Genomic DNA, 19,312 nt, shown 5'->3' with positions numbered 1-19,312 from the left:
GACTTGGCCCAGTGGTTAGGGCGTCCGTCTACCACATGGGAGGTCCACGGTTCAAACCCCAGGCCTCCCTGACCTGTGATGATCTGGCCCATGCGCAGTGCTGATGCACACAAGGAGTGCCCTGCCACACAGGGGTGTCCCCGCGTAGGGAGCCCCATGGGCAAGGAGGGCGCCCCATAAGGAGAGCCGCCCAGCGCGAAAGGAAGTGCAGCCTGCCCAGGAATGGTGCCGCACACACAGAGAGCTGATACAACAAGGTGATGCAACAAAAAGAGACACAGATTCCCATGCTGCTGACAACAACAGAAGTGGACAAAGAAGATGCAGCAAATAAACACAGAGAACAGACAACTGGGGTGGGGGGCGGGGAGGAGAGAGAAATAAATAAATAAATCTTTTTTTTAAAAAAAAGTTAAATATCAACTGTCTCAAGGTACAGAGAGAATCTGCAACTACAAGCAAGAAAGTCCCATCTGTCTGTCCCATGGGATCATAGCCTCTTTCAATTAGAGGTGGAGCAGCCATCACCATCCCAGAGTCCTCAGGATTGGGGAATGGACAATGGACTAGAGTAGACTTACAGTTGTTCTTCTGTAGACTTGTTGTGATCCTAGCAATGGAGGAACTGTTATCATGGATGTGGAGGCAGTGGCCACTGGAGGTTCTGAGGGCAGGGAGAGGGAAAAACAGGTGTAATTTGGGGGCATTTTTGGGACTTGGGAATTATCCTGAATGACATTGCAATGACAGACCAAGCCACTGTATATCTTGTAATAACTTGCAAAAATGTGTAGGAGAGAGTGTAAACTACAATGTAAACAATAATCCATGCTTAGTGGCAATACTCCAAAATGTGTTCATCAATTGTGACAAATGTACCACACGAGTGAAGGATGTTGGCCATGGCTTGTGGCTGCCACATTGGACCGCATAGCTTTAGAGCAGGGGCAAACCATCAGAGAACTTAAAACAGGCAGACGACCCAGTCAGATTTGCATTTGTTATCACTCGCTCTGGCTCCAAGGTGGACAGTGTATGGCGGCCGTTTAAACATCACTGGAGGAATCCAGGGGACAAATTATGGTTTCCTGCCCTTGGAGTGGCAGTGGGGCTGGAGAGAAACGGATCTACTTGGGACACATCTGGGAGTTGCAGTAGACATTATCTGCTGCCTAAATGGGCTGGAGGGCAGAAGGTGGGACGGGGTGGGGGGGGGCAGTGCTGCCCAATCTAATTCTCAGGCTGCTGACTGTGAGGACAAGGGCTGGGGAGATCCCTCTCGTCAGGCGGAGGCACTGAACTCGAGTGCGCTGTCCACGCGTGCGGCTCTAGCTCTCCAGGAGAAGGCTGCGCTTGCAGACCTTTTAAGAGGAGGCTCCGTTGTGATGAATCAAGGTGAAGAAAAGCAACACAAACATTAAAAAAAGTACCCAGGAAATTCCAGACGTTCACTCTCTCTCTTCGCTCCACCCTTCTTGACACTGGCAATGTGCTTTCCCTCATCTACTTGTACGCACAGTGTATGGGTCCTACCTGACGCTATTGTTTAAAAAACAGTGCAACAAAACTTTACCTTATAAATGCACACATTCCCCAGATTGAAGTGGTCCCTGTGTCGTTTTAGCACTTTTAGAGTGTTCCGTGTGTGGCTTTACTGGAATTTGGCTGCTTCTCCGTATGGGCACTTGACTTTCTTCCAATCTCATTCTCACGCTCAGCCGGGTCCTGGTTGGGAAGGCAATTTGTAAGCCTGTTGCTGAGAACCACAGAACTCATTCACAGTTTTCAACCCAGAAACATGGTACTGGGAACTATATGTTAAGGAAGCAACTCCAAAGAAGCAAAAGTAGGTGCAGGAAGACGCTCACTGTGGCCTTATCTAGAACAGGGGAGATGATTTTCAAATGGCGGCTTGTTCAATGAAGGGGGAAAGCTTCAGGGAATTGGAGCGCGTGAACCGAGTGGAACACAATGGAGCATGAAGAGCTGCCTTTGAAGGCCAAGTGCTCTGCTGGTTCAAATGGGAAGTACAGTGCCAAACGATAGGCGCACTGGGCGACCTGCTGGAAGATGTGCGTGTGTGGCCCGAACAAGGCATCATGACTGATGCTGAGATGGGAACAGGAACAGTTTATTCTTTGAAAACACTCATTTTAGTAGGATTTACCTGGCTCTTAAAATAAATAGAACTTAGGATAATGATAGTAAACAACATTATGTAAATACCTTTTTTTTTTTGCTAATGGGGACCAGTTAATTAGTAAATTCTCTGGGATACATTCATACTGACATATTTGATCCATTTTTCAAACCAGAACCAGTTTGAAACATTTTCAGTGGGTTGCGTGTGATCATATTTATAAATGTATATAATTATTTTATTTATAAATGTGTAAAAAACAAATGTATTAAAACATTAAATACATTTTAATACTGTAGAAAAACAACACTCATTTTTGGAAAGGATACAATTAAATGAGAAAAAATTTACCAAAAGAAAAAAAGTAGCAGTGGAATATCCTATGATTTGGCATTAGAGGCAAGGCTGACCATAATTTGGAAATAAATTATTTTTACATGGAAATAAGGGTGACAGTTCACTCAAGCGTATTTTCTTTTGTATGAGTCAGGTCGATTTGGTGTAAGATTCGTAAATTGCACGTATTCAGAATGTTCAATTTGGTGAGTTTTGACAGCTATATGTTCCCATGACACCAGCCCCACCATCCAGATACAGAACATTCATCGCCCCCAAATTCTGCTCTTGTTCCTTTAAAGTCGAACCTGCCGCCCAACCCAATCCCCTGACAACCGGCGCTCTGTCACCCTAGCGATGCGTTTTCCTATTCCTGGCCTTATAAATGGAATCCGTCAGGATGCATTTTTTGGTGTCTGGTTTCTTTTGCTCAGCGTGATGTTTCTGAAACTCATCCACGTTTGTGAATTTCTCAGTAATTTATTCATTTCTCTTGCTGAGCAGTATTCTGTTACATGGATGCACCACAATTTGTTTATCTGTTTACTGCTTCATGGACATTGGGGTTATCTCTCTTTTTTGACTATTGTAGAGAAATGCTTTTAAAACTGTGATGCATACATATATACGTACTTAAGTTTTTAAAAATCAGGATCATACTGGAATGCAGTTTTGCATTCTGCCTTTTGTCATGAACACACGTATTTTCTCCATTATGAGGCTTTCTGGGGAATGTTTTTTGCAGTCATCTTGTCATCAGTTGTCCTCAGTTCTGTTGCCTTTGGTTGTCTGAAGGACCCTCTTTCAACTTTATAAAATAAGGAGCCCCTTTCGGTTCCAAAACCTTTATCCTGGAATGTTGATACTTTGTGCCATAGGAAATGCCTGCCTCTCTAATGAAATCACCAGCCTCATTCCATCAGCCAACATTTCTTGAACCCTGCTGTGATCAGGGTGGAGCTGGCCAGGCCAGGAAAGGCCACTCGTAGCTCCGCATTCCCATCTCGGCTCCAGCCCAGCACCTCGCGATGGCTGTGAGAAAGTCAGCCTCCTTCTAGCGTCCTTGCCCATCGGCTCTTCTTGGTGGGACAGAGAGACCGTGAAGAGACTCATCAGAAACCAGCCACCCGCCAGCTTTCCTGACCCCTTCCTCTCTCCTCTGATGAAATTCCTCAGTATCTCCACGGTGCTTCAACCTCAAATGTTGGCATACGGTAATAGCCCTTGTCCCTTCCAACAGGGTGGGACTTGGGAGAATTAACGAGCAATTTGTGAAAGGCTTCGAGAGCCAGGTGAAGGCTTTAAAAAAGACTAAGCATGACCTGTATGTTGTAGTTACAGAATGCTTTGAGGTCACAGCTATTATTTCATATGTCATCTTTTCCGCGTCACTAAATTCTGTTTTGTTCCCCTGAAGGGAGCTGCACTGTGATCTAGCCATGGTATTTGCATTCTATATGTATTTACTTATAATTTTCATCCCCACTTCTAGGACAATTTCTTTACACTGTAGTTGCTTGTTTAGGAGCTGCACACTAATTTAAATGCTTTTTTAAAAAATGAAATTAAAATTGATTTAATAAAATGGATGTGTTAATTATAGAGCTAAATGAAACACTCAGGAAATGTGCTGCCTCCAGTCATATCACCGGTTTCGTTTTATTCAAGGCTCTGCTTGTCTTTCTTTTTTTAAGATTTAATTATTTTTATTTATTTCTCTCCTCTTCCCCCCCACCCCGGTTGTCTGTTCTCTGTGTCTATTTGCTGCTTCTTCTTTGTCCGCTTCTGTTGTTGTCAGCGGCACAGGAATCTGTGTTTCTTTTTGTTGCGTCATCTTGTTGTGTCAGCTCCATTCCTGGGCAGGCTGCACTTTCTTTCGCGCTGGGCGGCTCTCCTTACGGGGTGCACTCCTTGCGCGTGGGGCTCCCCTACGCGGGGGACACCCCTGCATGGCACGGCACTCCTTGCGCGCATCAGCACTGCGCGTGGGCCAGCTCCACACGGGTCAAGGAGGCCCAGGGTTTGAACTGCGGACCTCCCATGTGGTAGACGGATGCCCTAACCACTGGGCCAAGTCCGCCGCCTCACTGTGTCTCTGGGTTGCGTCATGTCACTGCATCATCTTCTTGCGTCAGTTCATCACACCCGCTGGTCTCGTCAGCTCGCCATCTTGCCCGTCTTCTTTAGGAGGCACCGGGAACCAAACCCAGGACCTCCCATGTGGTGGGCGGGAGCCCAACTGCTTGAGCCACATCTGCTCTTGTCTTTCTTTTAATACACATAGTTAGGTTTTCTCATTTCTCCAAAAAGTGAGTAAGGTAATTATTAGCAGGAATATCCATTTGTTGTCTAACTTGCTTTGGTATCATATTGTTAAGCCCCGATCCGATGCACGGCAGCTGCACTACCTTTTGGTGACAGAGGGGGCGTCAGGAACAACCACGGTGACCATGGGTCAGTGCCTGGCCTGTCGTGTGATGGGATTCGGCATTCACAGCAGCGGGACTCCCTGCTCACCTCCCACCTCTTAAAACACACGCGCGCCGCTCTCTCTTAGACACACACTACGTGAGTTTGCCTGAGCAGCTCTGACAAATACCATGCTGGGTGGCTTTAACTATAGGAATTGACCAGCTCATGGCTTTGAGGCCAGAAGTCCACACTCAAGGTGTGGACAAGTCTGGCTTCTCCGGGTGCTGGCTGCCCGCTGGCGTGGGCTCCCTTGTTTGCCTCTGCCTCCTCTCGCATGGCTCTGTCCTCTCCTCTCTCTTCCCAGCTCTCATGGACTCCCAGCTTCTCCTGTGGCCATCTCTTTAGAAGGATTGCATTAAAAAAAGACCCAGCCTTGTTCAACCACCTCTACTAAATGTACCATCATCAAGGGGTCCTATTCACATTGGGGTCACACCCATAGGAACATGCATTAAGCTTAAAGCTACCTCGTTGGCATCCAGAATTCAGCCTAACCCGTGTCCTGAACGAGCATCCTCTGTGACAGAGCCTCAGAGCCTGCGAGCTGCTCAGGTGTACTTTTTCCACTGTGTTCCAATGTGATTTCCCAGCGCCCAGGGCTGGGTTGCCAAGATGAGGAACCTGGGCTGTTTTCCTTGCCACTTCACACCCAGCACCTGAAATAAGCAGTGGACAGGGAAATACTAGGTTGAATGGTATAAAATTGCCCATAGCTGACCACTTTTTAGCCCACAAAATGGTTCGTGTGATTCAACCCAATATTTGTTGAACACAGCATAAAGGAATGAGCACATCAGTCCTTGACCTTGGCCAACACAAGCCCATCCCTGAAATGTCATTAGCCTTGACCTTGGCCAACACAAGCCCATCCTTGAAATGTGCGTCTATTCTGGCATTTGTAAATCTTTGATGTTAAGGACCAGCCTCAGGACTGTAGAAGATGCTCCAAGGAAATGAATATCACCAGGGAGGAGTCTTGCAAGTAGCCCCCTGCTGCCCTGCATGGCACAGATCCTGCTCAAAAGGCTGGGTATCCACACAGGAGTGTTATCCTTGGCGGTGGCCGGGACTGCCTTGCACGACATTTACTAGGAATGATAACCTCTGAGAAGTGCAGAGTGTCTGGCTTTCTTTGGGGTGAGGGAGGAGGCAAGAGAAAGTTGCAGTTGATTAAATGCCAACAGTGGGCCCCCTTCCAAGAGGACAAAAGAAGGGATGTCTCATTCATCACCGGCGCCAGTGGGAGCTCTCAGCAATGTCAGGGGCAAGCCAGCAGCCAGCCTCTGGGTGGAGGACAATTGAACTGGTTTGTCTGATCCACACAGGTGACTCAGGAATTTGAAAGAACATAGAGTTCATTGTATTTTGCCTTTTGTTATCACACAACAAAGGTGTTTTTGAGTTATTTGTTTAGACAACCCAAAAGTTTTCCTCTTGCAATTGATACGTCATTTTGTGTTCTGTAGTTTCAAAGGGATTATCCTTCTAGATAAAAAGGATTTTAAGTTGGACATATGTGTTTTACAGAGCCCTCTCTCAGAGTCTACTAAATCTGACTGCAGTGACATTCAATGAGGTTTTAGTGCTTCTAATACTGTTCAGAGATGATTAATTAATTCAGTTGTTAATTGAACGAAGTTTATTCAGGAGGCTTAGTTATATTCATTCTTGTTCACGCTCCATCCACAATCCATCACTTGGCCAACTTCTAGGATTCTAAACATCTCAGAGAATCAATTTATTGAAAAATATGTATTTGACTGAAATAAGAGAACAGTTTTGGGGAAAAATTTATGATTTAAGGCAGTAAATTTTTGTTGTGACCAACACATAGTTTTACACCTGAGATAATCCCGTAGCTCTTCTCCCATGGGAGAGCCCTGCCTTTCTGGAGAACAATTCCAGTCTCTGGGAGGCTTAGAGTGTGCACCGCTGATGTTTAGCACATCTGCTTCTGAGTGATGGGTTCCCCGGGAGTTGCAGGAGATGGGACAAAAAGTCCCACCAGGACTGTCTGTCATTGGAAAAAAGTGGGTGACCCAAGTGGCCATCCAAGAGGGAATGGGTGAACTGGGTATGATTTTAACACTGACTCCCTGGAGTTGGGTCACACTCCATGGGTTAAGGGCACAGTTTTCCATGAGGCTGCCCTCCCCGTGGACACCAGCCTCAAGTTTGGTGTTCCCACCACCTTCTCAGATTCAATAAGGCACCAGAATGACCCACACAACTCAGGAAAGCGCTATGCCTATGATTTCAGGCTTATTAGGACAAAATGGATACAGCCCGAAGAAGACAGGCACAGGGTAAGATCTTGAAGGGCGCCCAGATGCCAAACTTCCACTGTCCTCTCCTGGCACAAGGAAGTATTATCAGTCGTGAATGCTTGTCCCAGCTTTGGAGTTCAGAGCTGATCCTGGAGCTTTGTTACGGAGGCAAGATGGATGGACAGAATTGATGTCCCTGTGGTTGAGCTCCATTGCTAGCCCCTTCCACTTCCTGGAGTCGGGCTGATAGGATGCAGCTCAAAGCCCCCATCCCCTGGGCCGTGGGTGGTCTCTCTGGTGTGACCAGCCCCCCACCCTAAGACTACAGGTGTGGCAGGCCCCATCCCAAGTCACCTCCTTGGCAACAGCTATCAGGTGTGGTCTGGGGACCTGCAATGAGTAACACATGCACTCCCATCACTCAGAAAATTACAACATTTCAAAATGGTGACTTTGTGCAAATAAGGGCAAGTTGCAAAAGATGCATCCAATAGGACTCCCATATATTTAAAGTAAGAAAACATGCTGCACCATGTAATCTATTTATGGACACACACAAGTACTGTTCAGATGAGCTCAAGCATTTTAACAAGTGCCAAAAACAATATGGTAAGGATTTTGATGGAAGCTCCATAAAACACATAAGATGCACTGGTGATGAAGGGAATACACATTTTATTTAGCGTTTCCATCAAGGAATAACATGTATTTCACTGTATAAATTTTTTTGTATAGCCTTCAGTGAATTTTGAAAGTTTTCTTCCTGAAGGTACTGTACATTGCTTTTAGGATTATTTATAGGCATGTTATATATTTTTGTTGCTGCTGTTTTTTTAATGGAATTGTCCTTTATAGCTTCAATTCTGGGATCTCCATGTTATAGAAAAGCTATTCATTTTGCATCCTTTTATCATATATCTGGTCACAGGATGCATTTGAAGAATAAATTTAAGAATAAATGTGATATTTTAATAAAATCGAAATAAAATATTTTAAATAAAAATAAAAAATCATTTCTTCCTTTTCAATAGCTGTGTTGTCTCTTTTAAAAAAAATTTGTGTTGTCAAAAACTTCCAAAAAATATTAAATAATATTAGTGATAGCAGGCAATTCTGGTTTTGATAAAGTGGGAATGTCTTTTAGGTATGATTTTGTTTGTTACTCAAAGAGATAATTCCTTGACATTTTAAGGCACTATTCTCTTTTTTTAGGTTTTCTCCATTTTTTGTTACTAATAGGCATTAAATGGTATAAAATCCTTTTGGGAATTAAATAAAAATATTTTATTGAGCTTTTTGGTATTTATATCTTTTTACAGGCTACAATGTTGGCATTTCTGTTGTAAATCTTGTTTAGCTATGGTTATCTACTGATATTTTAAATGCACTGTAGGACCACTAGATGGTGATATAACTCCCATTTTGTTTTTCCTCACTGGCATTAAATTACTGATTCATTGTCAAAGACAAAATCCTTTCAATTTAATATAATCCTCAAACACCATTCTCCTCCCTTCAACTTTACTCAAGATGGCCCTAAATAAAGAATATATTTTTTCGTAAAAAAAAAAAAAAAGCTTTTCTTTGCTCCCTTTATTTAGTTGTATAGGGATATAGGTACTATAAAAGTCTCCAGTTTTAAGCCTACAATTCTGCAAGTTTTAACCACTAGAAAATTCCCGTCAATTCAATAAGTGCCTGCCAACCTCTTTGTAGTCAGTTCCCTCTCCTCTGTACTAGCCCAGCAAACTGCTGATGTCACTATAGTTTACCCTTTTCTATAATTTCATATAAATTGAGTCAGAGAGCATGTCACCTTTTGTGTTTGACTTCTTTCACTTAGCATAAGGCTATTAAGATTTATCCATGTTGTTGCACAATTGCAAATAGTATTCCATTGTATGGATATGCCACAATTTGTTTATTCCTTACCCATTTACCACTTGATGGACACTTGGGCTGTTTCTAGCTTTTAGATACTATGAATAAAACTGCCAGAAACCGTTTTGTACGAGTCTTTGTGTGGACATAAGTTTCCATCTCATTTGACTTAAATGAGAGGCTGAGTTACATGATTAGTCACGTGACTGTGACTTCATTTGCCTATGAAGTTCAACTTAATAAAGAAATGACCAGACTATTTTCCAAGTTGGCTGTTCCATCTGACATTCCCACCAGCAGTGGATGAGAGCTCTAGCTTTTCTACATTCTCGCCGACACTTGGTATTGTCAGTCTTTTTAATTCTGGTGTGGGTGAGAAGTGGTATTTCATGGTGGTTTTAATTTGCATTTCCCTAATGTCTAACATACAGTATTAGTGTTGTGATGGTTAATTTTCCGTGTCAACTTGGCTAGTTATGATGGCCAGTTGTTTGCTCAAACACTGGCCTGGTTGTTGGCAGGGAGGTATTTCACCGATGGGATTAGCGCCTGCAGTCGGTTGACCTTAAGTCAGGAAAAGGCCCTGCATAATGTGGGTGGGCCTCGTCCAAACAGATGGGCCTTGTAACAGCAAGAACAGAGGGGTCCAGACAGCAGAAGGAATTCTGCCTTAAGGCGACACCCTCCACTGTCCTGTATTTCCACTCTAAGGAATTCGAACTGAAGAACTCAACATCAGTCTCCCTGGAATTTCCAGCCTTCCGCCATTCAACAAATTCAGACCTGCCAGGCCCCAAATCCTGTGAGCCAGTTTCTTATAGCAAATAAATGAACAAACAAACAAATAAATAAATATCCTATTTGTTCTGTTCTCTGGAGAAGTCTAATATATGCATCTTTTCATGTGCTTATTTGCCATCCAGATATCTTTTATCTTGGATTTCTGTTCTAATCTTTTGCTCCCTGTTAAAAATTGAATTATTTTCTTATATATATAGCAGTTATCATATATTTTCAATCTTATGATTGAATTATATATTATTTTCTTAGTATAGAGCCGTTCTCTATATACTTCCTGGATGTTTTGCAAACATGTTCTCACAGTCTCTGGCTTGCATTTTCATTTGTCTTTGTTTTAAATTAGAAAAGTGGTATATTTATGGAAAAATCATGCATAAAATCGAGATGTCCCATATACTAACCTATTATTAACACCTTGCATTAATGTGGTGTATTTATTGCAAATGATGCAAGAACATTTCAATAATTGTACTATTAACTACAGCCCATGGTTCATCTTAAGGTTGCCTGTGTTGTACAGTCCTATTGATTTTAAAATTTATTTTTTACTCTAATAATGTATATCATCCCAGATTTCTCATTTGTCTGTCTCGTGCAGGGTCTTTTGAGGAGCTCTCAGGGCAGTCTGGTTATTAGTGAGATGAGGGAGAGCCTGGGCACGGTGAGGGGAGAAGAGGCTCTCGTTCATTCAAGGCCAACATTTTCAGCTTGCCCTGGGTGTTGTATCATGGAATTGCCACAACCCTCTGGGAGACGGGTATGAATATCCCATTTGATAGATGGGAAACCTGCAGCTTACACGACTCAGGCATGCAGGGGTAGAGGTGGGGCACGCATCTGGCCTGCTCCAAAGCCCTCGCTCCTCCCACAGGGCTTCTGGGAGAGCAGTGGCAATGGAGAAACTGAGTCCTCTTGAAGGGAACATGGGGCCGCTGTGGGCTTTGGCTGGTGGGGGAGGCAGAAGGTAGAGTTTTGGAGTCCAGGGGCATGGGGGAGCCGGAAGGGGAGAATGAAAGCAAGGCCCCCAGCAACGTCAGGGTTCCAGGCTCTGCTGGGCATGTCCTAGTCCCTTGAGCCTGTAGACGTGTGAGGTGACATGGCCAAGGGGAATTATGGCCACTCACCATCTCATCTTGCGGTGAACCACAAGGGTCCTTGAAAGCAGAAGGAGGGGGCAGAAGAGGAGACGAGTGGTGGGATAGGAGGACTTGACGTTGGGACGACTTTGAAGATGGATGGAGGAAGGGGCCACAAGCTGAGGAATGTGGGCAGCTCTAGAAGCTGGAACAGGCAAGGAAGCGGATTATCCCCTAGGGCCTCCGAAGGGGCCGCAGCCTGCCCGCACCTTGACTCCAGCCCAGTGGGACGCACCTCGGACGCCTGGCCTCTGGAGGTGAAAGAGAATAAGCTTGCGGTGCTTTAAGCGCCACATTTGTGGTTGTTTGTTCCACCAGTCATAGATAACTAACTCTAGTGTTGTGGAACAGTGGGGAGTGGATGGAAGACGCTTTTTTAATGGAGTCCATTTATTTTTTGCTAAACCCTTTTACAATAAGAGTTGAGCTGTTGGCCATTCCCTAGACCCCTGCCATGAATCTGTAATAAAAGGAATCTGGATGCATTTAAAGTTCCTTTCGGCCCCAGCTACTCCAGAACCTAAGGATCTTTTAACTGAAACCTCCGGCTCACGACGGTAAGAAATGCCTCCCTCCTTGATTCATCTCTTTCTTTGGGACGTTGGCTTTCAGCATTAGGACTGTCATAAAGCTCTGCCTGAATATCAGCGCAATCTGGTGGTTCGTTTGCTGTAAAAGCCGTGGGAAAGGAGTTGTCGTTCGGCAGACGGTGGGAAGCTGAGCCTTGCATTGCTCGAGTCTTCCTGACACTGAGGGTCCAGCTCCAGACCCTTCTGTCTCTCACGCCAGCCTCTTCTCTAGGGCGGGCCTTGCTCGGGGGTTTGTCTTAACTGGCGCCAGGCCGGCCCTGGCCTGGAGGAGGCTTTGTGCTCCTTCTCCTGGAAAGGGCCTTCTCCTCCCGGCTCTCCTCCTGGCTCTTGTCCCGCTTTCCGGCGCTGTCTTCCTCTCTGTCTCTGTCTCTCTTGGCTCCTCGCTCTGTCTCACCTGCACTTGTTTCTTTCTGTCTGTCTCTCCTGTTTCTCCCTCTTTCTTCTCTCTCTGGCTCTGGCTCTCTTTGGAGAAGTGTCACGTTTGGTATTTAAGGCACGGGAACAGCGTCCCCACACCGGGCTCCTGGCACCCAACTGCACCCCAGCTTGAGCACCCCTGAGCACCCCAGCCTGGCTGCGTGGTCTCAATGGCTTCTCGGTTCTAGAGGGGGAGCCCTCGGGCCAGGGGTTCAGGGACTCCAGGGGGAACAATGACAAGAGCAGGGTGACAGACACCCCAACGTGTAGCGCCTCAGGGCCCACCCCCACCCCCCCGATTTCCCCGGAGATGGACAAGGCGGCCCCAAAGACCCCCCCCCCAAGTCATTCCTGGGACTGCTTTCCTTCTGCCCCTCTTCCCTGTGACCCTGTGACCTTCCCGGGGGGCAGCGGGCTCACAAAGCCCCCGCCGTCGCTTGAGGCCGCCTTGGCTAAAGGAACACGGAGTTCACATTGGCTGCGGCTCCTCCTGGGGTGGGGTTTGAGCGAGGCTGGCCTGCTGCTTCGAGGGCATTCCCTGAAATAAAGAAGGGATCCTTCCCTCTCACTCAGAGGCGGAGTGGGCGTCACCATCCCAGAGTCCTCAGGTTGGGGAATGGATGATGGGCTAGAGCAGACTTAGTGCTTCTACTGTAGACTCGCTGTGATCCCAGCAATGGAAGAGCTGTTATCACTGATGTGCAGGCAGTGGCCACCAGAGCTTCCAGAGAGAGGGAGAGGGAGAAACAGGAGTAATATGGGGGCACTTTCAGGACTTGGGTATTGTCCTGAATGGCATGGCAATGACAGATACAGGCCATTATAAATCTTGTCATAACTTACAAAATTGCGTGGGACGGAGTACTACAATGGAAACTATAACTCACACTTAGTGGCAATGCCCCAAAATGTGTTCATCATTGTAGCAAATGTACCACACTACTGAAGGATGTCGTTGATGTGGGAAAGTGTGGGAGGCAGGGGGAGCGGGGCATATGGGAATCCCCTATATTTTTATGTAACATTTATGTACATAATGTAATCTAAGTATCTTTAAAGAAAAGGATATTAAAAAAAGAAGAAGGGACCCTTGCTTGGGAGTTGGGTTCTAACGTGGGTGACGTAAATGCCCCTCCTGTGAGGTTTCTCAGCTTTTGCAGAGACTAGCTACTTCCACTCTCTTGAAGACAAGAGCACCTGCTCTTTGTAAAGTGTGTTACTGCCCATTGTCACAGGGCATGGAAATCTCTCGCCACCCCCGTGCCTACCACCAGCTCTTTGCTTTCCCCTTGCTGCAGTCTTCTTACTTGCAGCATGGAATCCTGAGGAATTCAGGGAGCGAGGCAAGTAAGGAAGTGTCCTGGTTTCCCCGCTGCTGAAACAAACGCCATGCCATGGGGTGGCTTAAAGGGAACATGGAAGGCGATGCTTCCTTGCTGACGACCTGGTGTCCCGGGGCTGCTGCTGGTGATCTCGGGGTTCCTTGGCTTTTTCGGCACATGGCAACGCACGCGGGGTGTCCTCTCCTTTCTCTGCTGCGTCCTGTGACTTCCGGCCCTGGCTGCTCCGGGTGGCTGCTCTCTCTGCGACCTTCTGCTTCAGATCTCCAGGAGGAGGGCCGCGGCCCGCCTGACTGCGGTGGGTCACACCTCAGCAGAAGTGACCCCGTCAGCACGGCCGCGGCGGAGGACGGTTTGACAGTTCCTCAGGAAGCCGGATACAGGGCTGCCAGGAGACCCCACCGTCCTGCTGCCAGGAATGTGTTCAGAAGGACTGAACGCAGGGACATGAGCTGACGCTCACACCCATGTTCATAGCGGCATTATTCACAACTGCCGGAAGATGGGGACAACCGACCAACGGACGAACAAAATGCGGGTATAGGGACGATGGCGCGCTACTCAGCCGGAGGAAGAAATGAGCTGGGGAAGCACACGAGAGCGTGCAGGAGCCCTGAGGACATTCCACTGAGTGGAATAAGCCAGGCACAGAGACGAATGTATGATCTCAGCGATAGCAACTAAACATGAGGAGCAAACTTGAGGAGTTAGACTAGAGAGCATAGGTTATTAGGAGACAGAATGTGGGCTGAGAAGGGGGAGCCGATGCTGAATATATGGAGACTGTTTAATAAGGTCGATTAAATATGTGGAAATGGTTAGAGTTGACGGTAACACAGTCTGATGAGTGCAGCTAACACGCTGCTTTATAAATGGGATTGTTGCTGAAAGGGGGAGTCTAGGGAGATTAACGTTAATTGAAAGACAGCTAGAGAGTAATCTAGGACTGTATAGCACTGTGATTTTAGCAGTAGATGCGTATTGTGGTTAATAATACAAACAAGAATGTTCCTCTATTATAAGGTATTAAGAATATGGTGATACATGGGAAAAATACAACGTAAATTGTAGACTATAGTTAACAGTGATACTGTAATATTTTTGTAGCAAAGACAAAGAAGGTACTATATCAATATTAAGGGTCAAAATAAGAATATGGGATTCAGTTTTATGAGATAGGAATGTGATCGGGCTTTTTTTTTTCATTTTCTTCATTAACAAGGAGACCTTGGTCCAGTCATTTAACAATCTGTACTCATTTATTCATCTTTCAGAACACTGGAGGAACAATTGAATTTGTTTTTAGGGTTAAATAGGATAAATGTGCCTGGACAGGATTTTTTTAAAGTAATGTTTCCATAATTTGTTAAGCTGCTTTTTGTCTAGTAGTTTATTTTTTGAAGTTGAATTAAAGTTGTTTTTTTTTTTAAATATGAAAAAGTCCTCTTTTTAATGAGTTCACAGGAATGGATTAAGATTAAGAACACATTTTTGGGGCACTTACTCCCAACCATCATAGTAAGTGAATGTATTGCAACCATTTAATCATCATTGTTAAAAAAATCCTGGCTTTGTGCCTAAAAAGAAGAAGCTTCCTTGTGTGTATAAATGTAAAAAAAACCCCAAACAGGTCAAACAAGTAACTGTTCTGAGGATTTCTGATGCGTTCTCATTCCCCTTTAAGTGTTTTTGATTGATTACCCTCAGAAGTAGATAAAACGTTTATTTTCTACGCTTACAGTCCTAAACCCTGAGGAGGGCTCTCAGAAACAGGGATAACGTGAAGTCACTGTTCAGACTAAAGTGTAGATGGCTAAGAAGGTTTTCACTGACCTTTTGAAAACATTTTCATTTTTAGTGGTAAAATGTGTGGCATTCTAAGGTTTATGTCCTGTATACTTTTGAACATTAGCTTGTGATTGCAGGAGATTTTTTTCTGGGGCATGAACTTTCTTTCCAAAGCCCATCAAATAAATGTTCATTACTCTAGAGAAGGCCAGCTCTGACGAGGAAGCTGCCCCCTTCACGGTGCCCTGAAAATGCTGCCTCACTTTTTGTTTTTTGTTTATTTGTTTTGTTTTGTTGTACTCTGTGTTCTCGGAGAGCTGCCCGGAACTGAACAGGGAACTTTAATCCTGGTATTTAGAGAGCACTGCTGAGTTTAAAACAAGATATCACTTTGCTTGGGCCAAGGGTGAGGCAAGCTGCCAGGGAACGCGGGACCGAGCTAGGACGCAGGGAGGGCGGTGGCGGGGGCTGGGGTCCCGGGGCCACCCGCCTTCTCCCACCCGGTGGTCCCTGGAGACGGCGCTGCCCGGGGGCTGTGCCATTCCCCGGCCGTGCGGTGGGCTGGGAGTGTCTGGCGACCCCTCTCTCTGGGCTGAGGGCTCGTCCCTAGCTGCCCAGGGCTGCCCTCAACAGCGTGTCCCGGCCTGGGTGGCCTGCACCACGGTGCGTCGTCTCACAGCGTAGGAGGCTGGACGTCCGAGCCGAGGGGCCGCCAGGGCCGGGCTTCCTCTCAGGCCTGTCGGGAAGAGCCCATCCCCGCCTCTCCGGGCTCTGGCCTCCTCGTCTCCCGGCCGTCTTCTCTGCCTGTGTCTGTCTGTCTTGTCTTGTCTCACCGACCTCTAAGGACATCGGTCACATTGGATAAAGGGCCCTTGCCCTTTTTTGTTTTTTTTTTTTTAGGTACCGGGACCGGGGATTGAACCCGGGACCTCGTACGTGGGAATCCGGCGCTCAACCACCGGGCCCCATGCGTTCCCATGACCTCATTTTAACTTGCCTAATTCCAGCTGCAGCAGCCGTTTCCAAAGACGTGCTTGGCCTTGCAGGGGCTCGTCTCCTGCCCCCCCGGAACCTGCAGCAAGGCAAAGACCACCAGGGAAGGGAGCTTTTTTTTGCTCCAGAAGGAAGGGGATGTGCTGGCTCCATTAGGAGAGAAGGGCCTTTGACATTCCTGGGGTGATCAGAAAAGCATTTTCTTCCCTTGGATTTAGGAGGTAAGGTTTCCAAGAATTAAGGTCTGTGTTTGTATTGTGTGTTCATGCACATTGGATTTTGTTTTAAGATTTGTTTTATCTATTTATTTCTACCCCCCCATACTTCATTGTTTGCACTCACTGTCTGCTCTCTGTGTCTGTTCATTGTGTGCTCGTCTTCCTTTTTTTTAGGAGGCACCTCCCATGTGGGAGGGAGGCACCTGATTGCTTGAGCCACCTCTGCTCCCTGCTTGTTGTGTCTCTCATTGTGTTTCCTCTTTGTGTCTCTTCATTGTGTCAGCTCACCATGCCGGCCTGTCACATCAGCTCGCTGTCTTGCTTGTCTTCTCCAGGAGGCACTGGGAACTGAACCCGGGACCTCCCATGTGGTAGGCAGGCCCCCAAATGCTTGAGCCAAATTTGTTTCCCCACACTGGATTTTGATCAAGAATTTAGGAGAACAAACAGGCACATTCGTTTCTCCCTCCATGGGAGATCATGTCCTGGGCATCCCACTGACTCCAGCATGCCCCAGACAGGACTCATTCTCCTCCCTCCCCTCTTTGTGCCTCCTCTCCTGTGTGTGCCATCCCAGGGAATGGCACTGCTGTCTTCTAAACTGGGACAGTTTGAAGATATTTGTGGATCCCAGAAAGGATCGTGTTCTTCGAGCTAATCTGTTCCTGTGAGTGTGGGTCCCTTTGATTGGGTTGGATTCAGCTGGGGGCCTTTGGTTAGGTTGCTTTAGTGAGGTGGGATGCAGGTTGGGTCTTGGTCCCCCTGCTGGAGTCTTTTATGAATGGAAGACTGACAGCAGAGACACACAGAAAAAAGCTTTCGAGACAGAGAGAAGGAGCCCAGTTGCTCAGAGAGGAACCCGGAAGAGAGGAAGCCACAGCTGGAGCAGCCAGAAGCTGAAGCCACGAGACCCAGAAGAGAAGCAGATGCCTCCATGTGCCTTGCCACGTGGAAAGAGTCCAGGATCACCAGAGGCTGACCTTCAACGAGACGGCATCTCTGGTTATGCCTTGATTTGGACACTTTCACCGCCTCAGAACTGTAAGCTTTTAACCTAATAAACTCCCATTATAAAAGCCAACCCATTTCTGATACATCGCTCCCAGCAGTTTTTAGCAAAATAAAACATCAGCTCTGCCAGTTTGAGCCCTGGGGTTGACCTTGACGCCAGCCTCTTCCTCCCCCGCAGAGTCAGTTGCTCAGAAGGTCCAGCAGGTTCTGGCAGTTCCTGAGTCGATGCTCTCCTCTCCAACTCCAGAGCACCTGATCGAGTTCAGGCCCCCTCTGTTTCTGTCCAGATAATTGCCACTTCTGTTTCTTCCCGTTGGCTTCTGTGCCGGTTCAGCCTCTGCACGGCAGCCTGAATGGACCTAACAGGACAGCTCTTTTCAATTAACCTCTTGAATCCCCCGAGCAAGCCTGCATTTGCTTTTGGAACTAGGTTCAAAGTCGGCCCGTCTCTACTGGCCCCGCGCCTTGCCTCAGCGCCACCTCCTACCATTTTGACCTCACTCACTCGATTCCTGGAAAGCGCTCCGGCTCCTTGCCTTGCCAGGGCCTCTGCACCTGCCTCAGTTTCTTCAACATGGAATGCCCTGCCGCCTCTCCCGGCTCCTTAGGAACTCAGTGGAATCAGCTCTTCCTGAGGAAGTCCTCCTGACCCTTGTCTAGGGCTCTCCTCCACACCCTGGATTCTTCCTTCTCTGCACTTGTCGTGATTGAATCTATAGGGTTGTTTTTTCACTCTCGGTCTTCTCCATGGCGACTCTTACCCAGGGCAGAGATGTGAAAGGTCCTCCCTGCAGTAGCCGACCCCACCAGTAAAGAGCAGTCCTAGCTCTGGGGCTACGACATCCACCGAGGGGCGCTGCCACAGGCCCTGACTCCAGGGCCTTCAGGAGGCTGGCAGAGCTTTCACTGCTCAGTTCCAGCACCAACGGGGTGGTTGGGTTTGGCGGTTGTCCACAAATATTTATCAAACAAGGATGTAAATTTACTAATAAATATGTTGTCCTACTTCCTTAAAAATGAAGTCCTAGGCTGATACACTGTTTTAGCGTTTTAATTGTCCCACCTATCCAGGCCTATGACATAATTCCCAAAGAGGTCTTCCATCCTTTTTTCCTTTAACAATCACATGCATTCATTCTTTGTCAAAAAAATTCTAAAATAAAATTACGTAAAGCTTCGTATGTAGAAAACATATTTTTAAAAGTTCTAGTTCTGGAAAAGATGGAAAACCATTCTTCATTTTCCTTTCTTCCACCTTCATCTTGACCATTTCTTCTCACTCAATTAATTAATCATTAGCAGTTATTGATTAATGTGCTGCAGTGGTTATGTTCATGTCTCCATTTGGCTAGGTTATGGTGTCCAGTTGTTTGGTCAAGTACTGGCCTGCTTGTTAATGTGAGGATATCTTGAGATGAGATTTGCATCTATAACCAGTCCTGATTGCATCTACTATCAACAGAGGAGATTGCCCTCAGCAGTGTGGACCTCTGAGGGTTCCAGAGGTCAGAAGAGGAATTCAGACTCAACTTCAGCATTGGCTCTTGCCAGAATTACTAGCCAGTCAGCTTCCCTTGAGGGAATTCAGACTAAGACTTCAACATTGCTTTTATCAGAGTTTACAGCTTGCAGCCTGCCCTGTGAAGTTCAGACTTGCCAAGCCCCACAGCTGTATGACCCAATCACTTATAAGTCCTTTATATTTATCTCCTGTAGGTTCTGTTTCTCTGGAGAACCCTGACTAATACATATCCTATGCACAAACATTGGATGGATTTTCTGGGATCTACAAAGTTGAATAAGACATATGTTCTATGCTTCTGAAACACACATGCTAGAAAAGGATTAACACTGACCCCAGGAGGAAGCAAGCCTTCTAACCTCTGAAACCATAAGCCAATAAATTCCTGTTGTTGAACCAA

At 46.5% G+C, this 19,312-nt stretch overlaps 1 long non-coding RNA gene across 1 annotated transcript; it reads left to right on the top strand.

Moving 5' to 3' along the window:
• Positions 1 to 16,388: 16,388 nt before the first annotated feature.
• Positions 16,389 to 19,312, top strand: LOC131279595 (uncharacterized). Its single transcript, XR_009186993.2, has 2 exons — positions 16,389 to 17,420; positions 19,107 to 19,312. It is a non-coding gene; the product is annotated as an uncharacterized lncRNA (long non-coding RNA).

This window comes from Dasypus novemcinctus, chromosome 8 (assembly GCF_030445035.2).
Source record: "Dasypus novemcinctus isolate mDasNov1 chromosome 8, mDasNov1.1.hap2, whole genome shotgun sequence".
Taxonomy (NCBI): Eukaryota; Metazoa; Chordata; class Mammalia; order Cingulata; family Dasypodidae; genus Dasypus; species Dasypus novemcinctus.
The sequence above is the reverse complement of the archived record's forward strand: the minus strand, read 5'-3'. Positions and strand labels throughout refer to the sequence as shown.